The 17,512-nt window shown below is 37.0% G+C and overlaps 1 protein-coding gene across 4 annotated transcripts in view; it reads right to left on the minus strand.

Annotated features, from left to right (window-relative positions):
• Positions 1 to 17,512, minus strand: part of DLG2 (discs large MAGUK scaffold protein 2) — a 1,673,246-nt gene that overhangs the window by 268,427 nt on the left and 1,387,307 nt on the right. The window lies entirely within an intron of this gene.

Consider the following 17,512-nt stretch of genomic DNA (forward strand, 5'->3'; position numbering starts at 1 on the left):
AACACAAGCTCCTGGGAAGCTTTTCTGCTTTAACTGGACACACAGTAAGTCCAGTTTTCGAACCTACACAGAGCTAGGTTTTTGCAGATATCAGAATTCTGTTTCCTTTTATTTACAGGGAAGGTGGCTATCATCCGTGAAAAAGAATAAAAACTGATCAGTGTATCTACACATAAAGTGTAGAATCTTATTTGGCCTCTCATCAATCCTCTTTGACAATGACATTGGGTGTGTGTTTGGGGGTGACCACTGTGTTTCCCTATCAGGCCTGGAGCATCAATTCTACATTCTGATCCTCTCATAATAACCTTGCTGAAGTCTCCTTATTCACATTTATAATTTTTCTGGCCTCTTCCCTAGCTTTCTATTCTGGTGAACTCATTACTGAGAGTGTTGATTACATAGTAAATTGGGAAGTCTGCTAAGCTAGGCTTGGTCTGGTTGTGCCACTCGCTAGCTGAGTGACTGTCATATTATCAGTCCGAGCCTCAATTTTCTCCTGCTTCTTAAAGTTAGACTCAAAGAAGTCTTCGAGTCTAACAGGTCTTCTGAACTATAAAATTCAGATTTACTCCAAGTAGATGACAGCCATTTCAGAGACTATCCAGGCATTGGTGAGTCACAAGTATGACTCAGAGAGCCAGAAGAGACAGGAAAAGTAATTTGATCTAAGCTCCTGCCTACAGTAAGCTGAATACACAAATGTCATGGACCAAATAATCTCTTCTCTTTTCAAACAATTCGAGTTAGCTTTTTATTAAAAAAATGATACATGATCATGGTAAATGAATTCTAATGTTTCAGAAAGGTATAAAAGGGAAAGTAAAAAGTCCCTTCACCATCTGCACCCCTGTGGTAATCACTGTGAGCGGTGTCTTGTGTATACTTTATAGCAATCTACTATATACACATGCAAGCACATGACTTTATCTCTGTTTCTTTCTCTATTTTTTAATATATTATCACCTTTTTATTTAAATGAATAGGATCACATCACATATAATTCTATAACTTGTTTTGCTTTTTATTTAACCATGTATCTCAGACATCTTCCATATCAGCTCATGTCAGTTTACCTTTTTAATGAGAGCCTATGCCATGGTATGGATGTACCAGCATTTTATCAATACGATTCCTATTGATGTAGCTAGGATTGCATCTGCTTTTTGCTACCACAAATACTATGAATGTGTTTCTGAAGAATAAATTTATTGGAAATATGCTTTCTAATCAAAGAGCATGTACATTATTAATTTCTTTTAATTCGCTATCACACATTTTAAAAACGATTATTCACTAAACAGAAATTAATAAAGAAAACAAAAACAGGCCATAATCTGATTGCCCAGATAATGTATTGATATAAAAATAAAATTAATATATGTACATAATGCACATATATGAAAATTACAATATGAAGCAATACAAAAAGGCATAAATATAAAAGGTTCTCCCTACCTTTTATTATTCTCTCCAGAGTAACCAGGTTGATGGCTTTTTGTATATACTACCAATTGTTTTTGTTATGAATATAAGGTTTATAAAATTATAAATAATTTTTAAATTTTATATAAATAAGATATTTTATACATTGTTTTATACCTTGTTTTTTTCCCACTTATTAATATATCTTTGAGAGCTTTCTTCATTCACATATTCCTATACATTGTCTCATTCATTTTGACAGCTGTGCAGTGTTCTATTATTCAGTGTCAAACAATTTATTTTATCAGTGCAAGGTAGATGGGCCCTTAGGTTGCTTCAGTATTTTGCTATTATAAACCACACTGTAATAAATATCACCTAACAATAACTTGTTGAATAAAGGGTATGAGTATTAACTATTGCTATTGCTAAGTTGCCTCCAAAAATGTAGAATTATTTTATACTCCCACCAATAATATATGATTGGCTACTTCCTCACACCCATAAAAATTGCACATATTCCAACATTTGACCTTTGCCATTCTGATAGGTAAACAATTGTATTTTAAAATTTTGCATTTCTCCATTTATGAAGTTAAGCATCTTTTAATATGTTAGTTATTTAAATTTCTTTTTGCATAAAATGCCTATTGACTTGTTTTGCTTATTTTTTACTTGGATAATTTGCTCTTTTAAAAATTTATCTGCATATTAAAATATTAGTGGTCCATCTCAGATAACTATGGCAAACATATTTACTAGCTTGGTATTTCTAGTTTGTGTATTGTATTTTAACTATTTAAAATTTTCCCCTGTATAATATTTCTTGTCATACAGAAGTTTAAAAGGTTCATGTAATCACATTTATAACTTTGTTTCCTCTTTAGTTTTTGAGTTTTGTATGTCTTCTCTTCTCCAATATACTTGACAAGTTACTCATGTTTTCTTCTAATATAACCATAGTTTAATTTTTAGCCATTTAATCTTTGATCTATGGGAATATATTTTGGTGTTTAATGTGAGAACCAGGTGAACAATCACTCTTTCTTAGACCTTTCCTTTATAGTATCAGATTTCTACATCTTTCAATATTTTCATTATCTTCTAAATTTTTCTTAGTTAGTGCACTAAGAGACCACGGAAAAGTGAGAAGAAACAAAGATTTGGAGTCAGATAACTGGGTTTGAATCCTGAATCCACCAGTTATATCTAAGTAACTTAGGAAAGTTAATTAACTTCTTCAAATCTCAGCTTCCTTACATGAAAAATGGGTATAATGCCTACCTATCAGGGCTGTTGGATGAAATAAATGAGGCCCTTAACACAGAGCCTGATACAAATAGGCATTCAGCAATTAGTATCTATTAATTATTGCTGTGAGTATTTCTTCAAAGAGCTGTAACTATAAGTGATGAAATACAATCTAATGGAAATTAACCAAAACAGAATATAATGTATGGCTTACTTCATGTTTGATTCTTTTTTTTTTTTTAAAGGAAAACAGAATTTCAGAAATGCAAGAGCCTTAGAAACTTGTTCATCCACCACTTATGCATTAGAGATAATCCCCATAGGCGAAGGAACCTGCCCAAAGTCACATCAGAGTTAGCACAGGCTTAGGACCAGCCAAGACTTCTTTCCTGTCACAGATGTGCCCAACTATGTATGTGTTTGTTTTCCATTGGACCAGTAATAACTAAATCTTGTTTATCTTAAGCCTAACTCTCCATGGGTCTTGACATTTGCAGAGCATTCGGTGCTGCTGTTATCCTGAACAATACCCCATTGCACGTGTACCTGCTGATTTTCCTCTAGGTGTTAACATACTTGCTCTTTTCTAATCTTTCAAACTTTTCAAGGTCACTTTGATCCTTATTTTTGCCCCTGAATATTAAGTTTTTTATCAGTAATCTTTGCTCAAATAACATTTCAGAGGCATTCAAAAACAGTTTCCATCACTGATATGATATTTTGAAATACCAAATGTGACACAGACTCATATATTTATTATGTCTATTTTTCTGCTTTGGTTTGAATTTTCTCTTCTGAGGCATAGACTAGGAGATTAGATGCCATTAATTATTTTTGAGATTAACAATGATAGTCATTGGTAATATTTGCTGATTATCAGGCATGCTCATATATATAGGAGATGTTTATATAGCCTCTCATTTAATCTTCAGAAATCTGGGATTGTTTTTCTGATTTTATAAATAAGAAAACTGAGCTCAGAGAGAATTATGAACTTCTTCAAGGTTAAATAGTTGGAAGAGGTTAAGGACTTAAAACAGTTGAACTAAAACTCTTAAGCTATTTAGCACTTTCTACAGTTCTTCCTTTAATATTCTGTACAGTTTTGAGAGGGTATAGCTATCAAATACCAATTCTGAAGTTTGCCTTTCAAGCTTCCAGAGATTGACAGCACACAATTGAGTGTGATATGCTTTGCAATGGGCACAAGCAATCTGATTTAGACATTATGGCCCAGCTTATAATGATCAGATCATGTAAGGCTGAAGCAAAAGGCTTTGGGCAGGCTAGAAAAATCCATTTACTGCTATCTCCAAATGTATACAACTGTCACTGGATCTATTTGTTATGACATCCTTTCACAATCATGTTACCAATGGATAGAAAGTTTAGGACTTCTAGTTGATTTAAGTAGTTGTAGGTATTTTTTCAAATGTTGATGTGAAGATGAATGCTTTCAGGGTCAATCTTTTTTCTTTTTGTTCTTAAAAGATGAACATTATTTTTGCTACTTCAGCCTCTAGGGCCCCTGGCCTGGGGCTCCAGTGACTCCGTAAATAAATAACTCTATGTTCTCCAGAAATGTTTATCTATTTCATAGTATTATAGAATGAGAGACTTTTAGAAATGGGGAGAACCTTTGTGATCCTCTTTGACCCCCAATGTATAAATTTAAGGTAATTCAAAGACATTATCTTATACCCTTGTCTCCACCACGTTGACTTTTTCATTTCTCACATTTGGGCATTTCTGCATCCTTGCACATGCTATTTTCTTTATCTAGAACACAATTTTTCATTCCTTCCTCACTGAAAAACTTCTCATAGTCCTCAAAGATTCAATCTGAATGGACCTGTAGAATGTGCTTGCTCGTGAACTCCTAAAGGTAAGGAGCTTGTCTTATTGGAGCTAGTACCTGGCAAATAGTAGATGCATAATAACTGAATAGGTGAGTGAAAAGGCAAGTTAATGAGTGAAAAATACATTCACACTATATTATCCCAGGTCAACGGTCCTCTAAGCTTTATGTGGCCCTAACTTCATACTAATGAAGAACTCATTATCTTTCAAGACAATCCATTCCACTTGGGGTCAGCATTAGTGATACAAAAAGTTTTTTGTGCTGAATCTAAATGATCTTCCTAGTACTTTCCTGCATTTACTTCTAGTTCTACCCTCTAAGGGTTCAGAGAAGATTTCTTCTTTTCTATGATTTCTTCTGTCATGTGGTCCTCTTGTATATTTGAAGACAGTTTTCTCTTTTTCAGGTTAACTGAACTCACTCTCTTCCTTATTCCTTTATATCATTCTCATCAAGTGACGATTTGCCTCTGCAAATCTTTTTCTCTAGTCCATCCATTCCATTTTGGGATGTCTCTTATAAATGTTATTTTTAGTATCTTGATATTATTTAATACCTCATCAGACTCAGTTGAGTGCATATAAAGTCAATTATGGCAACATGGAAGTTAACTTATAGCTATTACCTTTTAATGTGTTCTTTGTGTAGTATCTAGAGCTAAACAGTGCTGATACACATTTCATTTTTTAAAATATTGATTTCAGTCATTTCCTCTTTCAGTTTAAGAGAAAAAGTGAATAAGAGTAACACATAGCCACTGCAAACAATTTACTATTCAGTAGAGGACAATGAGAGGTAAACATACAATTTAGCACCTGGTGGGAAATAATAGGACGAAAAAAGATCAGAATGCTCTGGGACCCAGAGGAGGAGGCCCTGTTAAGTTATGAGGAGGTGTGAAAAGGCTCTCTGGAGGAAGTGACATCAGAAACAAGATCTGAATGAGTTATCCAGACAGTGCTGTGAGGAGAAGGATAGGCAGAGAAGTATTCTAGGCAGAGAGAGGCACATAGAATGGTCTGGAGGTGAGAAACGATCTGGTGCATGTGAAGAAAAGAAAATAGTTGTTGCTGAAGGGTAGAGAGGAGAGAAAAGAGAATGGGAAAGAGGTGAGAGATGAGGTGGGAGAAACAAAGGTAATGACGTGGATGATGATGATAATGACGTTGATAGTGGTGATAGCTGACATATGTACTTACTCTGTGGCATTTTCTGTATACAATCTTCCTTAACCCTCATAACAGCTCTATGAAGTACGAATGCGTAACAATGCAAACTTTGTAGAGAAAGACACTGGAGTATAGGCAGATGAAATAACTTGCCCAAGGTTTCACTGCTAATATACGGCAAAACCAGAAATTAAACCTAGGCAATCTAGTTTAAAAGTCTGCATTCCTAACCATGGCACATTACTGACTCTCAAAGTTTTGGTAGTCCAGGCATGATAAGACATTTTAGTAAATTTGGAGTTTATTATGACTGCAATGTGTAACCAATCTTCAGCTTAGAATTGAGAAATACTCTACCATCACTCATGTACCCCAGGAGTGCTTACAGCTGGAGAAAATACAGGGAATATGCAGGAGGCATGTGCTATTGCCAGCCCCACTAAAAGCCTCCCAAGCTGAATCGATCCTTTTGGGGACACCTCTCAGAAGGCAGCACCACTGACTGTGGCCGTTGACATTTTCCATCCCAGATTATGTCATCTACCTGCTATGGAAACAGTGCTATGGGAAGAACACTGAGTTTAGACTTGAGAAGGTCAAGATTCAAATCCTGGTCTCATCACTTACCAACTCCATGATCTTGAGTACTTGGATAAATTACTTAACTTTGACCTTCAGTTTCCTTACAAGCTATGCAAATATTAACCATCATTTTGCTGGATTGTTGTCTGGAATATTAGAGATAATGCTAATAAAGTACTTAATACTTGGTATACCGAGTAGGTACTCAATCAATCAACAGTTGCTATTTGTATTATAGCATATCCATTTTATATGAAATCCAGACTTTAATATGACTTTTATTAGCAATAATAAAATTAAAAAGTAGATTTGGTATAAGATTGTCTTGGAATAGCTAAGAGTAGCAAAGAACTACAAACTTAATTAACTTGTTAAAAAATACAAAGGAGTGACCCAGTGGAGAAGGTCTAGATAATTGTCGGTAGATTTCAATTAGAATTAGTCAAGTACAGAACACAGGGGACTGTTTCAAGCAAATTATTTCACAGCTGGGGGTCTGTTTGGTATATGGCAGGGGGCAGCAGAAAGAAACTGGAACGGAATCTGAACTATTTCTACTTTATTCAGAGAGATGAGAGATAGTAAGATGAGCAGATGTATTACTAGTGAATTAAATAAATGTAAAGGCTCCATATTTTCTCAAGAGAAAAAAACAATCTATTTTCATTTTCCTGAAGTGATAAGATGTAGTGAGGTGGAAATTTTGGTTCATTTGATAACTCTGCCACTAGCTGACTGAGGCCAGTCAATAAGCTGCTGTGGAAAATGGAAGGTGATAGGCCCCACCACCTCTAGGGTACCCTATGATTCAAACTTCAATGATTTTCATGGTTTTAAAATAACATCACAGAAGTGTTTTACAGTTAGAAAAATTTCCCACACCTCACATTTCTTATTGAACAAAGCGAGACATAAACAAACAAGTATAATAAAAGCATTTATGTGTATTAACTGATCCTTATCACATACATGTGAGGGAAGCAAGGCCGCTTTTAATCTTGAATTGTGAGTTGGTTGGGGTGGTTAGCACAGACCATGAAGAAAGATAAAGGACTGGTACCAAACCATGGCATGAGTGCCAGCAAAAGTGCACCTTGAATGCTAGGTTAAAAAGTTTTGTAAAGAAGAGGCCAGGGGAGAGTTTTTAAGAGGCATTTAACACAATTTGATTTGGGTTAGGAGAGAGTATGGGGAATAGCTATGGCAACAGTGAAAAGTTGAGTTGAAGAACTAAGTGATCATAAATAGAGTAATCAGATTGGAAACAATTACAATATTATAAATGGTAGATGATAAAGACCTGAACTAAAAGAATGAGAATGGAAATGAGGTTGGGAAATGGGGCATAGAAGACACAGAAGAAGGTTTTATATAGCTATTCTCCTCAAATACTTCTGGAAACCAAATAGAGCTTAAATAATATTTATAGTGTTAAATGTGTAGCCATGCAAATCCTCACTTCTTTAAAATGACTTTTTCTCTTTCTCCTTGATTCAAACTGGCCTCATACCCACTTGCTTCTTTTTTTGCCTTATCTTTTCACCTTTGTACATACTGTACAACCACTTACTTAATCATTCAGCTCTTAGGACAACAGATTCTGGTCAGCATCAAACAGTTTTAGAAATAAAGCCTCAGGTCTGTTGACCACAGATAGAGTTTTGGTCAAACTAAAGATACCATCTTGACCTCAGCTGAGTTTCAGCTCCAGTCCCATGAAGGCTGAAGGACCCTATGGGCCACATCTCCTTGAAACCAGACAGAATCACACCATGACTGACATCAGGACCTGAGGCAAAGATTAACTGCCTCCTACCCTAGCCCCAACCAATCAGCAAAGCCCCTGACCCCAATTCCCTTAGCTACTAATGAGTTTTTCCCTATACAACCTATCCCCTAGAGCAGCGGTCCCAAACTTTTTCATCACCAGGGACTGGTTCTCCTATGAGAGTCTAATGCCTGATGATCTTAGGTGGAGCTGAGGCTGTGATGCTAGCATTGGGGAGCGTCTGCAAATACAGATGAAGCTTCGCTCACTGGCCTGCCGCTCACCTCCTGCTGTGTAGCCTGGTTCCTAATAGGCCATGGACTGGAGGCCATTAGGGGGCCAGGTCTTTGAGCGCTACCTCATCTCTCTGGGTTTGGCTCCATTTTCTTAAATAAACCTTTACTTTGCTGCAAACCCCTGTGTGTGTCTTATTTGGCTTTGAGGCACACAAGCAAACAAACCTTCTGTAGTTAGTTCATGAATGAATTAGATATAGAAAATGAGAAAGTGGGTTAGAAAGGAGAGGATACCATTAATCAACGTGGGAATGCAGGGTGAAAACTGGGTTTGGACAGGATGGTAACTCATTTAGTTTAAGATAGGTTGAATTTGCTGTGTCTATTGGACATCTGCAGTTTTGCAGGCAGTTGGGAAATATCAATCTGGAGCTTAGAAAAACATTTAATATTAGTAATCATTTTAGTCTTGGTGTTTCTAAGGTGAATACCTAATCTGACTAGACCCAACCAGATGTAGAAGAGGCTTGTTGTATAAAATGGGGATAATAAGAATACCCACTTCACAGAGTTGCTGTAAAGTTAGATTAGCTAATGCATGTAAAGCACTTAAAACAGTGCCTGGTATATAATAGAACACATAATTATTAGCTATTAATGATCTCTCCCCTGAAACAGACAAAGCATAATTATTAGCTATTAATGATCTCTTCCCTGAAACAGACCTAGGTTAGTATTAAATTATCTCAGTAAAGACTCAGCAGACACAGGAGAAGTGCTAGTGTTATAGACATTGAAAAAAGGAACCATGATGCTCTGGAAAGCACTGTTCTAGTAGTTAGGAATCCTGGGTTTCAATCCCAACCTGCTGTTAGCTTATTTAACTTTGGGAAGTCCATTTAACTCTCTGGCCTCAGTGCCTTCATCTAGAAAGAGAGCTTCAAGCTAAATCTCCGAGGTCCTTTCCTGTGCTTAAAAACAAACGTAGTTTACGTGCCATGTGTATTTTGTTTGACAATTTGAGAAAAACAAACAGTTCATTCAGTGTTAAACTTTTCCAATACCCTCTAGCACATCTCAGAGTGAATGAACTATAAATTATATTTGAAGTGGAAATTTCTAATTAAGTTCCTTTCTCCTCCTGGAGGCTCTTATACTCGGTGGAGAGTGATAACATTTCTGGCAGTAGCTGCATGAGAGCTCAAGACCAGAATGCTCTTGGAGCAGAGGCAAAATGAAAAGATATTGAATATTTACATGTCTTAGCAGTTAAAATTAACACGCCTTTTAAATTTGGCTCTTTGATGCAAAAAACGCATATATTAAAAAAAATTTTTAAATGTTTTGGTTTGCCAGGGCATTTATAGAGGGCTGATCATTTTGGATTCTTTAATTGAAAACGATAATATATAATTTGGTCATCCAAACCCAATTACTACAGGCTGAAACACAGTAAGTAACTTCTAAAATTCATGCGTTTTGAGTAATAAGGTAACTATCTGTATAGGAATATGTAATAAAAATAGTTGCAAACTCATAATATACTATACAAATATAAGATGATAGTATCTCCAGCTCTGATTTTTCTCTTAACGCTACACTTGTAAATCTGTCGGCTTACTTGACATCTCCAGTTGATGTCTAAGAAGTTTGAAACTCATCACATTCAAAATCAAACTCTTAATTTTCTCTCAAATGTGTTTCTAGGAAATTTTTCCGCTTTCAGTAAATAATACTGACACCCACCATTCAAACCAGAACCTATGTGCAAACCTCATTTCTCTTTCCCTCCCACCTCCCCATGTAATCCATCAGCATGTGTGTTTACCCTAGCTCCAAGTCATACTTCAATTCCATCCACTTTTCTCCAACTCCAACCCTATACCCATTGGCCAGGCCACTATTCCTCCTTGAGGATACTGCAATAGCTTCTCTATTGAGTTCCCTACTCTCACTTTGGCTCCCTTACCTTCCTCTATCTATTTTTGACACAAAATCTAGAATGATCTTTTCAAAATGTATATCAGATCATGCCTCTCTCCTGCTAATTTTTTTCCATTGGCTTCTTGTACTTTAAATAAAATCCAAGCACTTCGCCTTGACCTTGTCCCATCCTTCTGATTCCATCTCATTTCACTCTCTGCTTCCCTCACTGTTCTAAGCTACAAGAGTCTTCATTCTACTTTAACCTAAGTTCCCTTCAGCCTTAGGGCACTTGCAGCAGTTGTCTTTATGACTGTAGGGCTCTTCCCTAGCTCTTTTCATAGTTGATCCCTTATTTTCATAAGTCTCAGATTAAAGGCCAATTCCTCAGAAAGCTCTTTGCTGACTACCCCATTAAAATAGCCTTCCAGCCTATCTTTAGCGTGCTGCTTTAATTATAGAACTTAGGCCTAGAGTATTAGGCCTTAGGTATTTTGCTTGTTTATTATCTCACCCACCCCAATGAAAGTTTCCTGTAACTAGGGACTTGGTCTCATTTACCTCCATATCTCTAATACCTGGAATACTATGCAGATACTTAATATTTCTTGAATTAATGAATTATTATATCTGTTAGGTCATATAACTTTACTTAAATTATTAGAATTTATTTGACAGACTTTTATGCATATTATTATGAGCCAGGTACTGATCGGAGGCCTTTCAGAAGGAATTTGTCATGTAGGGAGAGAATGGTCGATTAAACTGGACTCAATGGATCAGAATTTTTGAGGGTAGGCTCAAGAATCTTAGTTTTTAAAAAGCTTATGACGGATGATCAGTCAGATGTGGGGACCTCTTCTGGAGATGTAGCTCTTTGTTCTGTGCACTCTTGCTGGCCCATCATTTATGCTGTATTTGATTTCAGTCTCAGGTTGTGCAGTGACTGTGCTGGTTTGTAAACTGTCCCTTTGTCATCCATTAGGACTTGGCAAAATGGCTCAGGAATTTCCTTTAACATATACTTTAAAAGGGAATATATGAACACGAGAACAGTGACCCATATAACACAACTCACGACAGAAACTTTCGCCTCACTCCCGGGCTCTGTCCATCATATTGTGCTTTGTGCATGGGCCTCTGGTGATACAAATGTCTCTGAGAACCATATAAGGCTGTAGGTATTATGGTTTAGGTATTCTTGAAGCCCTCATAACATATTCCAGTGCCCCTAAAAACACTGTTACTAAGGGTTCACTTACCTCCACAATACCCAAGTCCCAAAACTGCTCAGACAAAAGGTTAAACTCTGGGGCATGAGGCTAAAATCCTGCCCTAAAAGATGTGCTTCTCGCCTTATCCTCTAAGCCTTCTATTCTGAGAGGAGATGTGTGTATATGTTTCCAGGCTGACAGATTCTTTAGGTTAGGGTCACATTTGAGGCTGAGGCCTTTCCATGATGGATGGTGATAATAAAAGCAATCTTCTAAGTTTGCTCAGCATGTTCTCTCTCTTGAAATCAGTAGACTGGCTGTAAATGTTGTTAAATTTTTTTAAAAATGTAGTTTTCTGTGATGAAACGATCACTAAATTTAATCAGCTGTTAAAAATTCAATCAATAGGGAATTGATTAAATAAATTATGAAATGTCCACATAATGGATTACTATGTAACCATTAAAAACAACATGCATGTTTAATATTCTGATACTGAAAAATATTTATGTTATATTGTTAAATTGAAGAAAAACAATTTGCAAAACTATATATGTAAACCTGTTTGTTAAAAAAATGATATATGATCTAATAGAGAATGCCTGAAAGGTTATACACCAAATGCTAAATGTTAATGGTAATTTCAAAGGGCTATAGTGTTGGGGACATGGCGAAGGAGAAATGCTAAAGAGGAGAGAAGGGATTGCATTTCATTTTATAGTCTTCAGGGGTATCTGAATAACTTTTAAGTGAACATGTATCTCCATAATAATTTTATTTTATTTTTTTATTTATTTTTTAGGTGAGGCAACCCTTAGTTGACCTCACAGATTGCAAGGACCTTGTCAGCTTACAATCCTTTATTTTTTATTTTATTTTTTATGACTACAGCACCTGGTCTCCCATCCAAGTATTAACCAACCTGACCCTGCTTAGCTTCCAAGATCAGACAGGATTGGGCTTGTTCAGGGTGGCATGGCCATAGAATCCATAGCAATTTTAAAAGTTAGATAACAATTGTTAACTACTGAGTTTGAGGTTTGTGTTACGTTGACAATAAAAAACAAGGGCTGCCAAAGCAAATTAAAAATACAGTAATAGTTATAGGAAAACTGAGTAAATTGAAATAATCAAATTTCAAACACTGCATAGATCCATTCAATAGATATTTACCAAGTGTATTCTTTGTGGCTGTCTTTGTACTGAGTTGTGGGGATGCACCAAAGAATAGAGCAGTGGCTCTGCCCTCAGTGACTTAGGGTCTAACAGAAGTTCTCAGCTGGATATGGAAATGTGGGGAAAGGGGAGATATTTTTTGTTTTTAAAATGTCAGATTTTGGGGTCAGTAATGGCATTAATTGTGCAAGGCTCAGGTATATTAAATGTCCTATGAACTGTGATGAAGTCATACATAGTAAAGAACTGTCCTATCAAAAATGCAGTAACACTTGCAATAAGAAATATTGGATTGACGTCATTTTTCACATAAATATACTAATTCCAAATGAGCCTTAATGAGATTATAGTATAGGTGAAAGGAATTCTTTTTTTTTTCTTTTCTTTTTCTGTACAGTTGACCTTGTTCATAAGCATTAAAATCAATTTTAAAGAGAAGGAAAAACTGTCTCTAGAGATATACCTGTTAAATGGTCTATTCCTAAAGCATCTGAAGGGCTTGAGTGCTAAATAAGGTGATATTAAGGCCAAAATCCATTAATACAAAACTCAAACTCTGGCTTCTGCATGCAGGACTCACCTGATATTTATTAACACCATAGCTATTTGGGATAATGGCATTCTTTTGTGTTTGGGCTTATGTATATTTTAGCACCTGACTATTGTCCGTAATTACATTTTAGCATTTCTCTTACTGATCCCACACCTAAAAATAAGGTCATTTCACTGCCTAAAAGCTCCCAGAAAACAGTTTTCTGAGTTCAGGCAAACTGTGTCAAGGACTCTTAAATTCTCTCTTTCAATTGCTTCATCAGTCAAAACAAGGGGAAGAAATCTGAACAGACAGAGATGCTGAAAATCTCTCTCTCTCTCTCTGTCTCTCTCTCTCTCCCCCTTTCTCTCTCTTCAAGAGTTTAGGCCAGATGCTTACAAACTGTTCCACATTCTGGATTTGTCTAATTGTTTCTTCCCGATCAGAATCAGGTTAAACATTTTTAGCAAATTCTAGGGAATAATATTGTGTACTGGTTACTGTATCACATTAGGAGGACCAAAATGTGAGGTTGTGTCACTGTTGGTGAGTCTAAGTCTGGTCGCATGGTTAAAGGCCACTAGATCTCTCCAATTCTAAAGGCACTTTTAGAATGGCACCTTTGTAAATAACAATATGTAGGGTAATCTTTTGAGGCCATGTGAATATCCTTTTTCCCAATAAACTTTTATCTCATTTTTTTTTTGTTTAAGCATCTACTGACTATGCTTGCCTGAAACAATTATTTTATTGGGATCGAAAAAAGGTAATTCTCTAATTCTCTATTTCTTCTAAAATCATTAGCTGGTATTCCTCTGTGAAAAATACCTTTCCCTTTATTCTTATATATTTTTTTATCTCTCTCTATCATTATGGACTCATATTTTCTGTTTTTTGATTTCTCAAACATTATAGCTCATTATTATGCAGTAGACTTCTAATTGATTTGTAAGCCTCCCTCAAAATTCTGTCTCTCTCTCTCCCTTACTCCTTCTTTTTTTCTACTTCGACCATTTTGACAGTCATCTTGAATATCATGGCTAGTCTACTTTTTTCTAAATACTGCTTTTCAGATTTACACGTGATGCAGATGCTCTTATTCTTCTGTGCTCCTCACTGCTTTCAGATTATATGCAAATTCCTTATCCTCACCTTTAAGGCCTTGCATAATCTGGCTTTTACTATAAGCTCTTTAGTTTCTTAAGAATACAGACTTTTCTAACATGATGAAACACTAGAGCTGATTTCGTCCAATCCTTCCATTGCATAGGTAAGAAGACTGAGGCCCAGAGAATAGAGTCACTTGCCAGGATTACACAGTGTATTTGTCACAGAGTCCAATGGAAGTACCTGTGTTCAGCCTCCTGTATCACACATTTCCTCTCTCAAGCAAATCTTCTGCCGCAGCCAGAAGCTTCATACACATTCCTATCCCAATATTATTTATTCTTTATGAATCTCCTCCTCCTTCCTGTCTTGCTTCCTGTTTCCTAGGATCCTCTGAAATCTTGATCTTCCTTCATGTCCAGATCAAGTTCTGTTTTTCCAGACTGTCTGGGGAACTCTCTTAGCCATCAGCCTCAAAACCTGGCAGCATTATATAAATTTTCATTCTCCTTAAGTACTTTATTATTATTTTTAAGGTATAGAAGTAATTCGAACTCATTTTAACTAATTAGAACAATAGAGAAGAACAGCAAGCAAACTGAATATATTCTTTTTTCTTCTCTAACTTTCTGGTAACCACCGATAGTAAATTGAATATATGACGTCTATACATTTTTCCCACACATATATAAATAATATCCTCAGTTATATTTCTGATGTCTAGAATAGTATCTGGTACATGTAAGTTATGAATATATTTAGGTGAGAAAGCACATATATTTACCTTCATATATATATTATTGTTTTTTAAAAATAGATCGTATTATGTAATTTGCTTTCTTTTTCAATTTAAATTACCTTTCTATGAATAAATGTCACCAACTAGACTGTAAGCCTCAGGAGGGCAGTACCAACCATTGTGTTAGTCCTCTTGTATTCTTAGGATGTGACACAATTTCCTCTCCTCATACATTATTATTGAAGGTGATTGTAATTACATGGTCTTCATGTAGCTCTTCCTCTACTCTGAAGAAGCCTAAGGTTTACAAAGACTCCTATTCCTCTTAAAATCATTATTAACCAGCTCACCAAGGATTTGGTGGCCAATCCTGTGGTTAATAAGGAAAAGAAGACAAACTAGAAAAGAAGTGTTGAGAGGGGAACTAATGGAGGAGATACACAGGACCCTGAAAAGGAGGACATCAGCTTCCATTAGAGGGGTGGGTACTCTATGCTGGGGCTGCCATCTTGAATGCGGTCTCTTTTGGGAAGTGCTAGCTGGACCACACAACATATAGCCTCCACTCTGAGAGTCAATGATTTTGCAAAAAACTTCTTTCTGGTCAATCAGAGAACCAGAAGAAGCAATAAAATCTGTTCAAAACTCTTCTGAAAAGACAAACTTTATAAAATTGTAAGAATGAGGAAGAACAGCTGTCTTCTGGAATAACCCTTCCTTCATCGTTTCCTTTGTTCCCTCAAGCACATATCAGAACTTCATAAACGCAGCCAAGACTGTACACAGTCCTTTACCAGCAGTCTCAAGTGAATAGTGTAAGCGTTAGAAAAATTTCCATTTACATAGTCAGGGAGGTATTTTCAGTCATTTAAATCTTTTCTAATTACAACCAATTCCCTCCTTCCAGCCCTCCTAATTTAGCACAGAGAACACCACTCCCTACAGAAAACAACTCCCCAGCGAAGTCTGAGTTTCCATTGTTGTGAACAGAGCCAAAAAGCCACACTCCTTGAGTTAAAGAAAAACACCAAGAAAAAACTCATGTATCTCCTCCATTAGTTCCTACTGTCCTGGTTCACTTCCTGCACAAAGCAAGTGCTCAGTAAATAATGGGGGCGGGAGGGGGGCAGAATTGGGAGAATAGGAACTAATAGAGAGGGGATAAAAAGGGAAGGAATCCAGTGAAATTGGCTTTTCTCAATCTTTCTGTGTCCAGAAATTTAAATGTGAAGGGAAGGAAGTCACTAATAAAGATAATACTGGTTATATTGAACAAATATTGAGCAAAAGAGTACTGTGCTGGGCTTGTTATTGCTAATCATCCCAAGAACTTAGCTGAGCTCAATTTTTAAAAAGAAGAAACTGAAGCACAGAGAAGTTAAAAGCTTCCACAACGGCAAAGCTGGGATAAGAGGTCCATCTGCATGATATATGAACTGTGTTTGCGTCCTTTCTCCCTGAAACTTGATGCTGCCCTGTTTCCTACAACCCTGGCTTCCTCCAGTCTCAGGTCTTCAGGTGATACTCTGACAGCCACCTATACCAGAGCTCTGCAGAATGGACAGCCCACCCCAAACATAAATCCCCTTCACTACCATATCACAAAAGGACTCCTAACAACAGCTCAGGCTCCTACTAGCGCCTGTCATTGCTGTTGGTCACTTTGCCTTTTCATCTCCATTAACGGTCCCCTACAGACATGATTTTCAGTCCTGCTCCCTAGGGGCTATTCCCTTCAACAACCATAGGTCAGTGTGGGGTCCAGCTCCCTTCTCAGCAGCTCATGAACTTTGGACATTACAGAGAGAACAACAATCTGCCCTCCCCCCTGCCCTCAGCATCTTAATCAATGTCAATGCTTTTTATATATCCTGTGGCCAAGTTCAGTGCTTCCCCCACCCAGCTCTCTCCCTGTACTTCACTCTACACGTGGGCCAGTTCCATGAAAGGCTGGCTGCAGGCGCTGACAGGCTGTGGGCTCTGCCATACCTTGTGAGACCAACCAGCATTAAATCTATAAAAGCACAGTGTCAGGGAAGGAGAAGTAGCATGGGAGGCTGTCTGAAACCAGGACCTAGGACTCTCAAATTCCATTCACTGTCCCAACAGTTGCCAACATCAGAATAAAATATACGTTACTAGCCCTTGCTGTTCTTGGCACTAGGAGTTCTGTGGAACCCAGACATGTAATTTCAGATCCTTTAAAATCCTTTTCTCAGTGTTTTCCCCTTACAATTGAGCATTGCATGCAGCTCCTTATTGCAGTTTTCTCTTTTGCCAAACACCTAGCCACCTGAAAAAGTTACCACATACGCTGCCCTGCAGGGGTGGGGTCTCTTGATTATTAGACACTGTTTCCCTCTCCCTCCCGCTCCCCGCCTCAGTGTCTCACCTCTGTGATCCCCTCTTGATCTCTCTGCATCAGCATCTGTGACTACATTCCTTTGCTTCTCCCTTCCTTACCTTTCCTTTGCAGCTGGGCTGTCTATTCCCTCCTCCTGCTGCTGATCTCTCTCTCTCTCTCTCTCT

This window comes from Pteropus medius, unplaced genomic scaffold (genome assembly GCF_902729225.1).
Source record: "Pteropus medius unplaced genomic scaffold, Ma_sr-lr_union100, whole genome shotgun sequence".
NCBI classification, from domain to species: domain Eukaryota; kingdom Metazoa; phylum Chordata; class Mammalia; order Chiroptera; family Pteropodidae; genus Pteropus; species Pteropus medius.